At 45.5% G+C, this 14,202-nt stretch overlaps 1 long non-coding RNA gene across 3 annotated transcripts in view; it reads left to right on the forward strand.

Annotated features, from left to right (window-relative positions):
- Positions 1 to 4,658: 4,658 nt before the first annotated feature.
- The window catches only part of LOC101936326 (uncharacterized), a 44,326-nt gene continuing 34,782 nt past the window's right edge, over positions 4,659 to 14,202 (forward strand). For all 3 annotated transcript variants that reach the window (XR_010593428.1, XR_010593427.1, XR_010593426.1), the window contains exon 1: positions 4,659 to 4,830. This is a non-coding gene — a long non-coding RNA (uncharacterized LOC101936326). The remainder of the gene's footprint in view (positions 4,831 to 14,202) is intronic.

Raw genomic sequence — 14,202 nt, forward strand, 5'->3', positions numbered from 1 at the left:
GGGACAAGGAGTGCAGCCCTGTGGCTGGCAGTGGAGCCCCAGGGCTAGTCCCAGCCACCAGCTCCGGGGCTCCGCTGCCAGCCAAGGGGCTGCCCTCCTCATCCTGCCGCTAGCTTCAGGGCTGTGCTCCCAGCCCCCGCAGCTCCACAGCAGCCCTGCCTCTTTCCCAGTCACCAGCCCTGGGACTCCACTGCCAGCCACAGGGCTGCACTCCTCATCCCGCCACTAGCTGCAGGGCTGTGCTCCTGGGCGTGGAGTTCCACAGCCGCACTGCCTCTTCTCCCAAGCTCCCCTGCCCCAGCTCCTCCCCTGCCATCCCTGAGCTTCAATGCCGCAAATGAGTTATCTGCAGAGCTCCAGAAGCTCCGGGAGGGCGGTTGAGGAGTTACGAGTGTGGGGCCCCCGGCTTTTCCCGAGGGTGCTCTAGCCACAGATGCTGGTTAACAGAGTTTTCTGGTTATTAAAGTACCAGATAACATAGCCTTTACTGAGAGAGAGAGAGAGAGAGAGAGAGAGATTTCTTCTCTTGATTCCTCCAGGGGTTTCTTCATTGCACATTGATATTGTCTGGTGTCTTCAGTCTGTGGGATGCACACCCTATGCAGCTTAAGATGGTTAATATAATAAAATGGTTTGTTTGTTTTATGTTTCTCTTGGTTTCAAGTAACCTAAATTGAATACACAGGTTAAAATCTTCTATAACACAAACTATGCTTTTGTTCTGATTTTCCCAGTCCTTTAGCACATATAGACCTGCTTCAGACGCTTTTGCAGTTTCTGCATAGACATTCATTTTTACTCCCTTAATGTGTGCATTACTTATGTTTTTTTATACTAAATTTAGTGCTAAACTGCTAAAATCCACACAAGGAAATAAGGAAACAAATCAACAGAGCCAGACATGTACCCAGAAGCCTCCTGCTACAAGACAAGCCTAAGAAAGAAACCAACAGAACTCCACTGGCCATCACCTACAGTCCTCAGCTTAAACCTCTCCAATGCATGATCAATGATCTACAACCCATCCTGGACAATGATCCCTCGCTTTCACAGACCTTGGGAGCCAGGCCAGTCCTCACCCACAGACAACCCACCAACCTTAAGCATATTCTCACCAGCAACCACACATCGCACCATAACAACTCTATCTCAGGAACCAATCCATGCAACACACCTCAATGCCAACTCTGCCCACATATCTAAACCAGCAACACCATCACAGGATCTAACCAGAACAGCTACAACATCACTGGTTCATTCACCTGCACGTCCACCAATGTTATATATGCCATCATGTGCCAGCAATGCCCTTCTGCTATGTACATTGGCCAAACTAGACAGTCACTATGTAAAAGGATAAATGGACACAAGTCAGATATCAGGAAGGGCAATATACAAAAATCTGTAGGAGAACACTTCAACCTCCCTGGCCACACAATAGCAGATGTAAAAGTAGCCATCTTACAGCAAAAAAAAACTTCAGGACCAGACTCCAAAGAGATACTGCTGAGCTTCAGTTCATTTGCAAATTTGACACCATCAGATCAGGATTAAACAAAGACTGTGAATGGCTAGCCAATTACAAAAGCAGTCTATCCTCCCTTGGTGTTCACACCTCAACTGCCAGCAGAGGACCTCACCCTCCTTGATTGAACTAAATTCGTTATCTCCAGACTGATTCTTGCCTGCATATTTATACCTGCCTCTGGAAATTTCCATTACATGTGTCTGACGAAGTGGGTATTCACCTATGAAAGCTTATACTCCAATACATCTATTAGTCTTAAAGGTGCCACAGGACTCTCTGTTGCTTTTTACAGATCCAGACTAACACGGCTACCCCTCTGATGCTAAAATCTTCTGTGACAAGGTGTATTGCTTTCCTTTGCTGAGCACTCAGTTTTAGCATTAATTATTTTGTGATAGCAATTCCATTTTTGTTAACAGTTTGGAAGGACAAACTTTAACAATACTACTTCCCTTTAACCTAACATAATGGAAAATAGTACAAAAATTAAACCATGATGAATTTTAAATACAGGTCTATGCAAACACTTTGAGGGCATTAAAATTTCATGACACTTGATTGTGTTTGGGAGACAAAGGTGGAAACCTGTTGAAATTGTTTGATTAGCATTAATATTTTGCAATATATCCAGACAAAGTATATATTTTTATATTTTTGACATTTTTGCTATAACATACTTATTACTATATTTTATAAAGGTTCAAACAAGTGTATAAAAACCCAAACAATAAATTGACATTTTGTTAATATTGCTTTTTCATTAATGTGTAGGATCCCCTTATGTTTTTCCTTTGAATAAAAAACCTCTGATTAATGAAAGAGAATTATTTTTTATTTTCAATTGCATTATTTGTCGAGGCAAAAATATATGTACATATATTTATAACTGAGGCCTTTCTGAGCTTTGCAAAATACATTGGTTATTAATATTATGATATTATACACCAACCATAATGTTAAAATAGTGCGGTACCACTTATATTTTAAAAAAGGATAAAATTGACTTTTGTTGCCACAAAATTAAAGCAAAATACTAGTCACATCACACACAACAAAACATACATGACATACAGGACAAACTTACAATTAAACACAAATTGAACCAGAATTGTGTTTATAACTACACAATATAAGGCATTAAGAACTTAGTTATTAAAGTAATGAATTTTATAAAACAGACAGGTAAACAAAATAGTTAAACATTTAAATAAGCAAGTTATTACCTTTTTATTTAAAACTTTTAATAAAAATTGATAAAAAATCATATTATCTGTCCACTTTGTTGTATTAATGTATTTAACTTAAGGCAGTTTCCATTACTTTATATTACTTTTATTTAAAAAATACTACTATATGGAAATAAGAAAACCTGTGTTTCATATATTAATTAATGGCTAGGATTAGAAGAAGAGTTAACATCTGTGTTGCTGGGCAACCATATGGTCAAAAAGTTAGGAGTATTTCTAGCTGTTGCATTCCTGAAGGGTTAACATAATTAATTTACTGGTCTTATTTAAAGTAAAGTTTTTACCTTGTTTTCTGTTTATTATTGCTTTGGCTTTTTCTGTGATGAAGATTTGTGTAAATAAACTTGTAACTTTTAAAGCAAAGCGAGGGCAGAAATGAAGAGAGTTGTGTGTGAGGGAGAGCAACTTAGAAAGGGAAGTAAACCTGAGTCAAGAGATTAATTAATTCAGTTAGGTCATCTTCAGGTATAGGCAGCAGCAGCCAGTTTAGCATACTGAGAGAGGATATAAAGGAAAACTTAAGCAGTATGTAAAAATATTTGGAAAAGTTATATTGTTAGCTCTGAGTGAAGAGTGGGGATTGGTGCGTTAAAGCAGTGGATTTGGAACCTGCACCCTTGGTGTTTATCCTGGCTCTGAGAGGAGAGTGGGGGTTGTTACCTGCTCTTACAAAACCTGGATTTGTTCCCTCAGTGTGTGTTGCTTTTGTCTCCATGGCAAATAGATTATGGGAGTGCCCTTCCCTGCTGCAGTTAACCATTTCTGAGCAACTCCATGAGTTAATGCATCAATTCTGGGTGTTAACCTGCTCACTCATGGATTTTCACATTGAAATTCTTTTTTATCCACTCCCTGCAGTCAAGTCACAGCTCTTGTCTCCTAATACGCTCTGTTAACTGCTCCATTTTCTCCTTCATCTGATTTACCAATCTAGTGAAAGTATTGTTTGCTATTTCTCACTCCTGTGCACTTACTTCTCCCATTCTGACAGGCACCAGCCTAGGTCTCAGTTTAGGTTTTACCAGAACCTGGCTCCCATCATACAGTGATGGTTGCAGTATGGCGCCCCCTGCCCATTGATTGCTTGGTGGCTCTTGGTCTGGGTCATTCCCAATGTCCCCATTCCAACAACCATTTCAATCATTTCATGTTCCACCTTTGCTCAGGCCACCTTTTTTCCATTTCGGTCCCATTCTTCAGGCACTGCACAATTACCCGAAGTCTGCTGTTGCCAAACAAGATTTATAATGGGGGATGGCACTTCTCTTTTATGCAGATTGTCTACAGCAGTTCCTCATTTTCTATTCTGTTCCTGTGCTTTGCAGTGCTCTGTTATTTCTTCTAATTGTTTTCAGTCTATGATTTTCTCTGCCAATTTCAAGGCATATTGTCTAAGCCAACTCACTGCCATATCCATTAATTTCAATATTCTACCCTTATTATTACTTTTTAAAATCTCAGCCTCTGCCATCGCTTTACATATTCCAGTCCATGTTTCCCCACTATCCTTTTTGAACTCATATGGACCTCATTTGCTGGTTATCCAGAGTGTCCATACCTCATCAAACACTGTTGAGATATTTAGAGAGGAGAGGAAAGGATTACCTCCCTCTAATTTATTAATCTGTTTTTGATAGAGATGGGGTGAATTTCAATTCCCTTCAATATTGCTCAGCCTGGCATTCCCATGTCTGTATATAACCTCCAATATCGAGGTTGTTTTAACATGGTTTGTTAAATGTGTTTGTTACAGACATAAAATGCCTTCCCATCTAAGCACTGAAATAGCGTTAGGGTTCTGGGCGACCTTTCCTGGAAAAGTCACATAGACTCCAGAACAACAGAAGGTTTAAAATTTAATATACACCTTTTGCTTTCACTTTCCTTGGTCAGAGTTCAGTCCCTTTGTATTCGAAGTGTGCAATCCATTCCCCACAGGCACACTCTCAAATCCCATTTTAATCCCTTGGTTTTATTAACACTGGAGCCCCCGCATCTGGCACTGAGGGATGGAGAACCTTCCGGACTGGGGTCCAGTTTAATTCTCTGAAAAAGGTAAGAAGAGCCTCTGTTTTAATTCCAAAACCTCTGCTTGTGTTGGGGTGTGGCTGCATTCACTTCAGGGTAGTTCTAACTAGTTACACTCATTGGCTCGGGGGACACAGTAAGGAAAACGGTGCCTGGAATCTATAGCTGAGTTCATAGTGGGAAGAATGCTTGACAGAGGACTGGACTTGATGACCTCTCAAGATTCCTTCCAGTCCTATGATTCTATGATTGTGATTCTTTGAACAAATGTGTCACCTCTTCTTGATATTTTCCTCTTTTATTTGGTTGGTTGATCTGTCTGAGGGTTAACTAGCAGGTAGAACAGAATGCAGAATCAGTTGTAGATTATCACATGGGCCCATGCCCAGGGGCCCTGGACAATTTTGGGGCCCCGCAGGAGTGCTGGAACCCTGACCCCACCCCCTGTTCCTCCTCTCCTGCCCCCCATCCCTATGTCCTGTTCCTTGTCTCCCCCTGAGGGCCTGTCCCCTGGCTCGGTCAGAAGATGGAGCCTGTGGTAGGGTGTGCCTTTTTCCCCTGTCCCCACGCAGAGCTGGCTTTCCCATCCCCGCACGATGCAGAGCTGGCTCAAGCCTCCCCCCACCCATCCCGGGCACTGTGCAGAGCTGGTCTGAGGGCCCCCTGCTCCATGTGGTGTGGAGCTGGCTAGGGTTTTCAATTTTGGTTGGATGTATTCCTGGAGATTTTATCACATGACCTAATCTTTAATTAAACATTAATCTTTAATTCCTGGAGACTCCCGGCCAATCCTGGAAAGTTGGCCACCCTAGAGCTGGCCTGAGTCCCTCCTCCTGTCTGGAGCTGGCCTGAACTTCCCCTGCCCCATGCTGGCCCCAGCCGCACCTCCAAACCTTCCTCTGTCTCCCCATAGGGGGGCGTGCCCCACAGTTTGGGGACCATTGCCCTTGGCTGTGGTAAGAGCCACCCAGGGAGCCCTGGTATGTAGTGAGCCCCTGACCCTCCACCTGCCCTGGGCGGGGGGTTAGAGGCCCAAGAGAAGCTTCTGACCCATGTCCCTGCCCCCTGGGGCACACTGCCCAGAGCAGGTAGAGGGTCCAGGGCTCTCCACAGTGGCCCAGGCTCCTTGGGAAGCTCTTACCACAGCCTGGCTTCTAGTTCTGGCTAGGCCAGGGGGCGAGGCCTTGTGGGGGAAGGTGAGGAGCAGGGGGTGGGGCCCATGGCAGGGGCAGGATGTGGGGGTCCTAATGTTCTTTGTGCTCAGGGCCCCATATATCTTAATCTACCTCTGTGCAAAGGTTATAGTCCATCTCTTCTGATGATTCATCTTTTGATTTCAGGCAAGTCACGTGTTAACAACTTCAGCCTTTAGTGCCACCAGATTCAAAATAAGAATGACAAAATATATCCACCATTTTAAAGTTCTTGAAATCTTCAGCTGTTGGTGTTCTATGAAATCATTTTTTGTTATAAATAATAATATTAATACTACTAATAATAATATGGTCTCTGTCTGATTGGCTCTATAAAATTGTGTTATAATAACATGTACCGGTCAAATATATTTTTAAAAAACTTCCTAAATATTTCTGTGGATAAAAGCACTGTGCTCAGTTTGCTGTTACTCATGGGATTATGTTATTTGTTATGGCAGCTGCCAAATATTCCAGAGAATGTTCACAGATCTCAAAAGTTAGATACATTTGTTATTCTTCTGTTTAAAATCTTTCTGGCATCCAACCAGAAACCAGAAACAATTTCAACTGCTGACCAATCATGCACCATGAATAATGAGTAGTCACAGACAGGTCATAGGCTAAAACAGGTTCATCTTATTTATTTGGTAAATACTTAAAAAAATAATAATGTTTGTTTGTTTTATCTGCCTATGAAAGAAAGTGTATATTGTTACAGTGAAAGGTGCAAATGGCTAGCACATTACAGTCATTGATGGATAATCCCCCAGCAGAAAATGCCCCTTAGAAAAGGTTGAAGATACCACACAATAAGGTCCCCTAGAGTGCTATTATGGGCTCTGTGTGGTCAAATCAGTCTTATTTGGCTTTTACATACACCAACACTCACTGAAATTATTTTGAATTTAATAAAGGGGTGAATTTAAAGTCAATTAGTTAAACTGTATTAAACTCCTGTGTGGATGCTTCATTCAGAATGAAAGTAGACTAAATTAAACCAAAATAAAGTCAAGTTAAAGCCATTTGAATTCTAAATAAGAGCACCCACATCAGGAATTAATCCACTTTAAAAATTCAGTTAGATTATTTTTTCCCAAGTGTCCCTAAGTAGACAAGGCCTTGTGTCTCTGGCTTAGTCTACAGTTAAAATTTAGTTTGACATAGCAACTATGCTCAGGTATGGGAAAATCCAGAGAGAAAGATACAATCTTTTGATATTACACAGAAATCTTGTTCAGGTCTAAGAAATTTACTCAGTGTGTCACTGCTAAATGCACACCCCTAAGCAAGGGCACCAGAGCAAAGGAGGCCAAGAGGCAACGATGTGCTCACTTTTGAAAGTGGATGGGTGTGTTGTGTCCTCTTTTCACCAGAGGCCCGGCCCTCTGCCTCTCATCTTCCCCTTGAGACCAGGCCCTCCAGCCAGGCTGGAGGCTCGAGCCCAGCTTGATAAAAGCGACCCATGAAGCCTGGGCAGCTGGGGGGAGCCTCAGACCCTCCACCTGCCCAAGCTATGGGGGAGGACTGAGAGCATCTCCTGACCCATGTCCACCATCCCCCCATACCCACAGCAGGTGGAGAGACTGCAGCTCTCCATAGGTGCCCAGGCAGCTCTTACCATAGCCCGGTGGCTGTGGCTTTTCAGTTGTGGGGATCTGTGGACCCTCCACCTGCCCTGGTTGTAAGGTCCAGGGGTGGAGACATGGGCTGGGGCCACTCTCAGACCCCTGTCTGGCTTTTGGCTTGGCTAGGGGGCGGCACCTAGGGGGAAGAGGAGAGGCAGGGCTGGGGCTCTCATTCTTAGGAAGAATCTGCTGCCCCTGCCCCAGCCTAGCTGCCTGTTGTACACTCAGCAAGGTCAATGGAAGATTGCTTCTGTTGACCTGGGTACCATCACTCAGAGATATGGAGCTCCTACATCAACAGACGTACCCCTTCTGTCAATGTAGGCTGCCATAGCCACCGTGCCATAGCTATGCCACTTTAGTTCCTGTAGAGTAGACATGGCCTCAGGACAGTAGCACGAAAGGACGGTAGATGCTCAGACTCACTTTCCCAGGTGAGCAGTCCTGGACTAGGGCTTTCCCACAGCCCTGGGTGGCACGTGACCCACTGGCTTGGAGACGCTACCCCTCAATCCCACCAATTCTGCCCAAAGCCCCGCCCCTTCAGTGCCCCCTACCAGACCCCAGAGCCCTCCACCACAGTTGCTGGCCCCTGCCTCAGGCTAGTGACCCAGAGCTCCTGGAGGACAGACATCACGGCTCCAGCCCCAGCCCCTCTCCCGCAGCCCCAGCGCGACAGGAGGGCAGGCAGCATGCCCCCCATCCCCAGACGTGGAGTGTTGGGAGAGCGAGCAGCCTGACTCCAGGATCATAGGCACGGGAACTAGGGTTGCAGGGGATGCTGCAGCATCTCCAGGCTCCCAGCTGCCAGCACTGCACCCGGGGTCTCAGTTGCTGGCCCATTGCCTGGGGTCCCGGCTACTGACCTTACACACCCAGGGCTCTAGCTGCTGCCCTGCACACTCAACACTCTTCTACCGCCCCGCATGCCCGGGGTCCCGGCTGTCGGCCTCAGCTATGGAGGGGGGGTGGTAGAAAGGGGGAAGGGGGCTGGCTTTCAGCACCCCCACTATTAAAAATTTTGCAGTATCACTGCTCAGGACAAGCCTGCCAGCCCCAGCCTGAGCTGGGGCCACAGCACATGGTAAGAGCTGATTCATAGCAGAGTGAGAAGCAGGAGAGGGACTGGGGGTGCAGCAGGGGCAGGGCCACACCTGGCTGTTTGGGGAGGCACAGCCTTAGGGTGACAAGATGTCCTGAATTTATAGGGTCAGTTCTGATATTTGGGGCTTTTTCTTATATAGGCTCCTATTACCCCCCATCCCCTGTCCCGATTTTTCACACTTGCTGTCTGGTGACCCTATACAGCCTCCCCCACCTATGATACCTGCCGCCCATGTCCACAGCTAAAAACTCAGGGACTGGGTCACAAAGAGGAGTCTATGAAGCAGTGTGTCTGTAGACAGAGAAATAGAGGCCCAAGACAGCTGCTAGTCAGGACAGGTTGGCAGTGCCTGGCCAGAGATTTCTGCAGAAGGGAGTGGTTTATGTTTGTTTGTTATTCCCATTCCAGGGAACAGGACTCGTGTACATTTAATAAATAAACAGTATCACTGATTTGTCTTGTAAATGTGAAACTGTCCTGCTGGGCCCTGAATTCGGCAACTTTTTAGTTTAGTTTAGTTTACTTTACTTTACTTTTTTTTAATTTAGCTTTAAAAAAAAAATGAAATAAAATAAATAAAATAAAACATGTGCCTATCCAAGGATCTGGGTTTCCCTGCCATAAATTACAAATAAACAAATAAAATTAGAAAGCCAAGGTGTGTTAGGCAGCATCTTTTATTGGAGTAACTTCTGTTGGTGAGAGAAACAAGCTTTCAAACTTACTGAGAGCTCTTCTTCAGCTCTGGAAAACTTACTAACAGTGTCACAGATAAATACAAGATGGAACAGATTGTTTATCATAAATAATTAACACACATTTCAAGGGACCAAAATAAAATAAAACAAGTGCTTATCCAAGGATCTGGGCATCCCTGCCATAAATTACAACTAAACTAATATAACAATTACACAGCCAGCCGAACATAAAACTCCCATCCAAGAACTCTGATTCCCCTCAAAAGCCTTTCTCTGCAGCACCTGGCAGTGAAATGGACTGCAAGTTTCCACATATTATTTCAAATGAAAACTCCTTGACTTGCAGAACTGTCCAGTTCGCATCATATATACAGAGGAGTTAGATAAAAAAAAACATAAAAACTTTTGCTGGCAGGTTGCAACATAACACAACTTTATTGCTTAGGACAATACACATGAACCAAGGACAACACACATGAACCAAAAACAGAGAGAGACAAAGCAGGCTGCTCTCTAAAAACAGAGACGTACAACTCACCCAACCTTAGCCAAGGCTGACTGGTTGCACACTGACTCTGATCCCATGCTTCTTTATTGAGCCCTCTGCCTTCAAGCAGGACCAGGAAAACCCCTGAGAATGTAAAGCCAGTGATCATAATGTTGACACAGTTTTCAATACATACATCATAAGAACCTCATCATGTTTTGCTTTCCGCCTTTCTCCCCTGACTAGTGCAATGGTGTGGAGCAACATGTGCCTTTACAATGACTCCAATTCAGCAAACCATCACTTTTCAGTAAAACACATGCTGAACTTAAAAGGGATTTATGTGGACAGTTTGCTGAACTTGGGCTTATAACAGGCACTCTCTCGCCTTTTCAGTATCTCACTATTTTGACTCTAATAAATCAGTCTGCTTATGAGGAAGGGCAATGGGTACACTGATATCTCTGCTATGAGGGGCTAACTTCTCTCCCAGCTTTCTCCATTCAGATCTCCCCATGGTATGTTTCAAACCCTACCCTAAGGGCCAAATAAGCCTGTATCAAAACAATTTATTGTGAATAATATTGTGAATGTCTAGTGCTTTTCCAATGGATTTTTTTCATATGTGACACAGAATTACATGTTATTTTCAGTGAGATACAAGAGAAAGAAGTAGGTTGTGGCCACACCTGGCAATTCTGACAGCACAATCTTTAGCACCACTAGATACGCCTGAGGAGTTTCTTGGTTGTCTGCTCTAGGAGAACATTCACACACCTCAGCATCAGGTGACAGAGGAATGTGAGATGGTCTCAGTATGTACCACATCTTCTGCACTGTGTACTTAATGCAACAAATGGGCATGTCAGAGCTGATAGTAAAATAACTAAGACACATTGAGACTGGTGCTGAGGAGATTGCTGGAGGTGCACAAATAAACATGGTGTGGATATCAAAGTCCATGAACGGCTGAGAGAGAGAACAGACAGGAGGGGGATGAGGGTGGCCAATAATGTAATGAGTCAAAATCTTCCCTGGAGTAAAACCATTGAATATCTGTGTTGCATTTGGTCCAGTCGGTCTGTTATGTGCACTCCATTTGAGAAGAAACAGAAAGTCCTAAAAAATATTCAGAGCCTTAATGTCCACCCAAAGGGAACACACACGAATGGTGAGTTTAGAATGAAAGTTTTGTTGGTGAAAAATACCACCAGGAGTCTGCAGAGACAATCTGCAGGAACTAATTACACCTCACTCTGCTGCCCTCACTCCCATGGAATACACCTCACTCTGCCAGTGGTGGCCCTGGCCAAGGGCTTCAAAATGGACTGGGCATCTTGGGTGTGCAATTCGAGAGACCTTGAAGGGGCCTGAATTTCACAAACTGCTGAGGAGCCCCACTCTGAATGTCAGGTCTTAAGGTCTCTCAAGCTGGACAACCAAAATCAACAGTCAGTTTAGAAACACTTAGGGTATGTCTACACTACGAAATTAGGTCAAATTTATAGAAGTCGGTTGTTTAGAAATTGTTTTTATAAGGTCGATTGTGTGTGTCCCCACACAAAATGCTCTAAGTGCATTAATTCGGCGGACTGCGTCCACAGTACCGAGGCTAGCGTCGACTTCTGGAGTGTTGCACTGTGGGTAGCTGTGGGTAGCTATCCCACAATTCCCACAGTCTCCGCCACCCATTGGAATTCTGGGTTGAGATCCCAATGCCTGATGGGGCAAAAACAGTGTCGCGGGTGATTCTGGGTACATGTCGTCAGGCCCCCACTCCCGCACTCCCTGCCCTGAAAGCAACAGCAGACAATCGTTTCGCGCCTTATTTTCAGCCCAGACGCCATAGCACTGGGATCATGGAGCCTGCTCAGATCACCGCGGCAATTATGAGCACTTTAAACACTATGCACATAATCCTGGAGTATATGCAGAGCCAGAACCTGCCAAAGCAAAACCAGGCAAGGAGGCGACGGCAGGGCGGTGACAAGAGTGATGAAGAAATAGACATGGAGATAGACCTCTCACAAAGTATGGGCCCCAGCAATGTGCAAATCATGGTGTTAATGGGGCAGGTTCATGCCGTGGAATGCCGATTCTGGGCCCGGGAAACAAGCACAGACTGGTAGGACCACATAGTGTTGCAGGTGTGGGACGATTCCCAGTGGCTGCGAAACTTTCGCATGCGTAAGGGCACTTTCATGGAACTTTGTGACTTGCTTTCCCCTGCCCTGAAGCACCAGAATACCAAGATGAGAGCAGCCCTCACAGTTGAGAAGTGAGCGGCGATAGCCCTGTGGAAGCTTGCAACACCAGACAGCTACCGGTCAGTTGGGAATCAATTTGGAGTGGGCAAATCTACTGTGGGGGCTGCTGTGATCCAAGTAGCCAACGCAATCAAAGAGCTGCTGATATCAAGGGTAGTGACTCTGGGAAATGTGAAGGTCATAGTGGATGGCTTTGCTGTAATGGGATTCCCTAACTGTGGTTGGGCGATATACAGAACCCATATCCCTATCTTGGCACTGGAGCACCAAGCCAGCAAGTACATAAACCCCAAGGGGTACTTTTCAATGCTGCTTCAAGCACTGGTGGATCACAAGGGACGTTTCACTAAGAACAAAGTGGGATGGTTGGGAAAGGTACATGATGCTCACGTCTTCAGGAACTCTGGTCTGTTTCAAAAGCTGCAGGAAGAGACTTTCTTCCCAGACCAGAAAATAACCGTTGGGGATGTTGAAATGCCTATAGTTATCCTTGGGGACGCAGCCTAACCCTTAATGCCATGGCTCATGAATCCATTCACAGGCAGCCTGGACAGTAGTCAGGACCTTGCCAACTATAGGCTGAGCAAGTGCAGAATGATGGTAGAATGTGCATTTGGACGTTTAAAAGCACGCTGGTGCAGTTTACTGACTCGGATAGACCTCAGCAAAACCAATATTCCCGTTGTTATTACTGCTTGCTGTGCGCTCCACAATATCTGTGAGAGTAAGGGGGAGACATTTATGGCGGGGTGGGAGGTTGAGGCAAATCGCCTGGCCACTGATTACGTGCAGCCAGACACACCAGGGAGGTTAGAAAAGCACAGCAGGGCATGGTGCGCATCAGAGAAGCTTTGAAAACCAGTTTCATGACTGGCCAGGCTATGGTGTGAAAGTTCTGTGTTTTTCTCCTTGATGAACCCCGCCCACCTCGGTTCACTCTACTTCCCTGTAAACTAGCCACCCTCCCCTCCCCCCTTTGATCACTGCTTGCAGAGGCAATAATGTCATTCTTACTTCACATTCATGCATTCTTTATTAATTCATCACACAAATAGGGGGATAACTGCCAAGGTAACCCGGGAGGGGTGGGGGGAGGAGGGAAGTGCCGGGTGGGGTGGGGGAGGAGGCAAGGACAAGGACACACTGCACTTTAAAACTTATTGATGGCCAGCCTTCTGTTGCTTGGGCAATCCTCTGGGGTGGAGTGGCTGGGTGGCCGGAGGCCCCCCCACCGCACTCTTGGGCGTCTGGGTGAGGAAGCTATGGAACTTGGGGAGGAGGGGGCTGTTGGTTACACAGGGGCTGTAGTGGCGATCTGTGCTCCTGCTCCCTTTCCTGCAGTTCAACCATACGCTGGAGCATATCAGTTTGATGCTCCAGCAGTCGGAGCATCGACTCTTGCCTTCTGTCAGTAATCTGACGCCACCTATCCTTTTCAGCCCGCCACTTACTCTCTTCAGCCCGCAATTCAGCCCACCACCTCTCCTCGTGTTCATATTGTGCTTTCCTGCACTCTGACATTGTTTGCCTCCACGCATTCTGCTGTGCTTTGTCAGCATGGGAGGACATCTGGAGCTCCGAGAGCATGTCATCCCGAGTGCACTTTTTTTGCCTTCTAATCTTCACTAGCCTCTGCGAAGGAGAAACATTTGCAGCTGGTGGAGGAAAAGGGAGAGGTGGTAGTTAAAAAGACACATTTTAGAGAACAATGGGTACACTCTTTCATGTTAAACTTTGCTGTTCACATTACACAGCACATGTGCTTTCATTACAAGGTTGCATTTTTCCTCTTATATTGAGGGCCTGCCGGTTTGGTGTGAGAGATCACTCACGCAGTGCCAGGCAACAGAATTCGGCTTGCAGGCAGCCATGGTAAGCCACAGTCTTTTGGCTTCTGTAACCTTCATAACATGTGAGAAGGGATTCAAACAGCAGCACCCTCATTTCCCATACCAAGTGGCTGTTGGGTTGGTCATTTAAAATGGGTTGGCAATTTAAAAGGAGGGGCTGCAGTTTCTGGG

This window comes from Chrysemys picta, chromosome 17, assembly GCF_011386835.1.
Source record: "Chrysemys picta bellii isolate R12L10 chromosome 17, ASM1138683v2, whole genome shotgun sequence".
NCBI classification, from domain to species: Eukaryota; Metazoa; Chordata; order Testudines; family Emydidae; genus Chrysemys; species Chrysemys picta.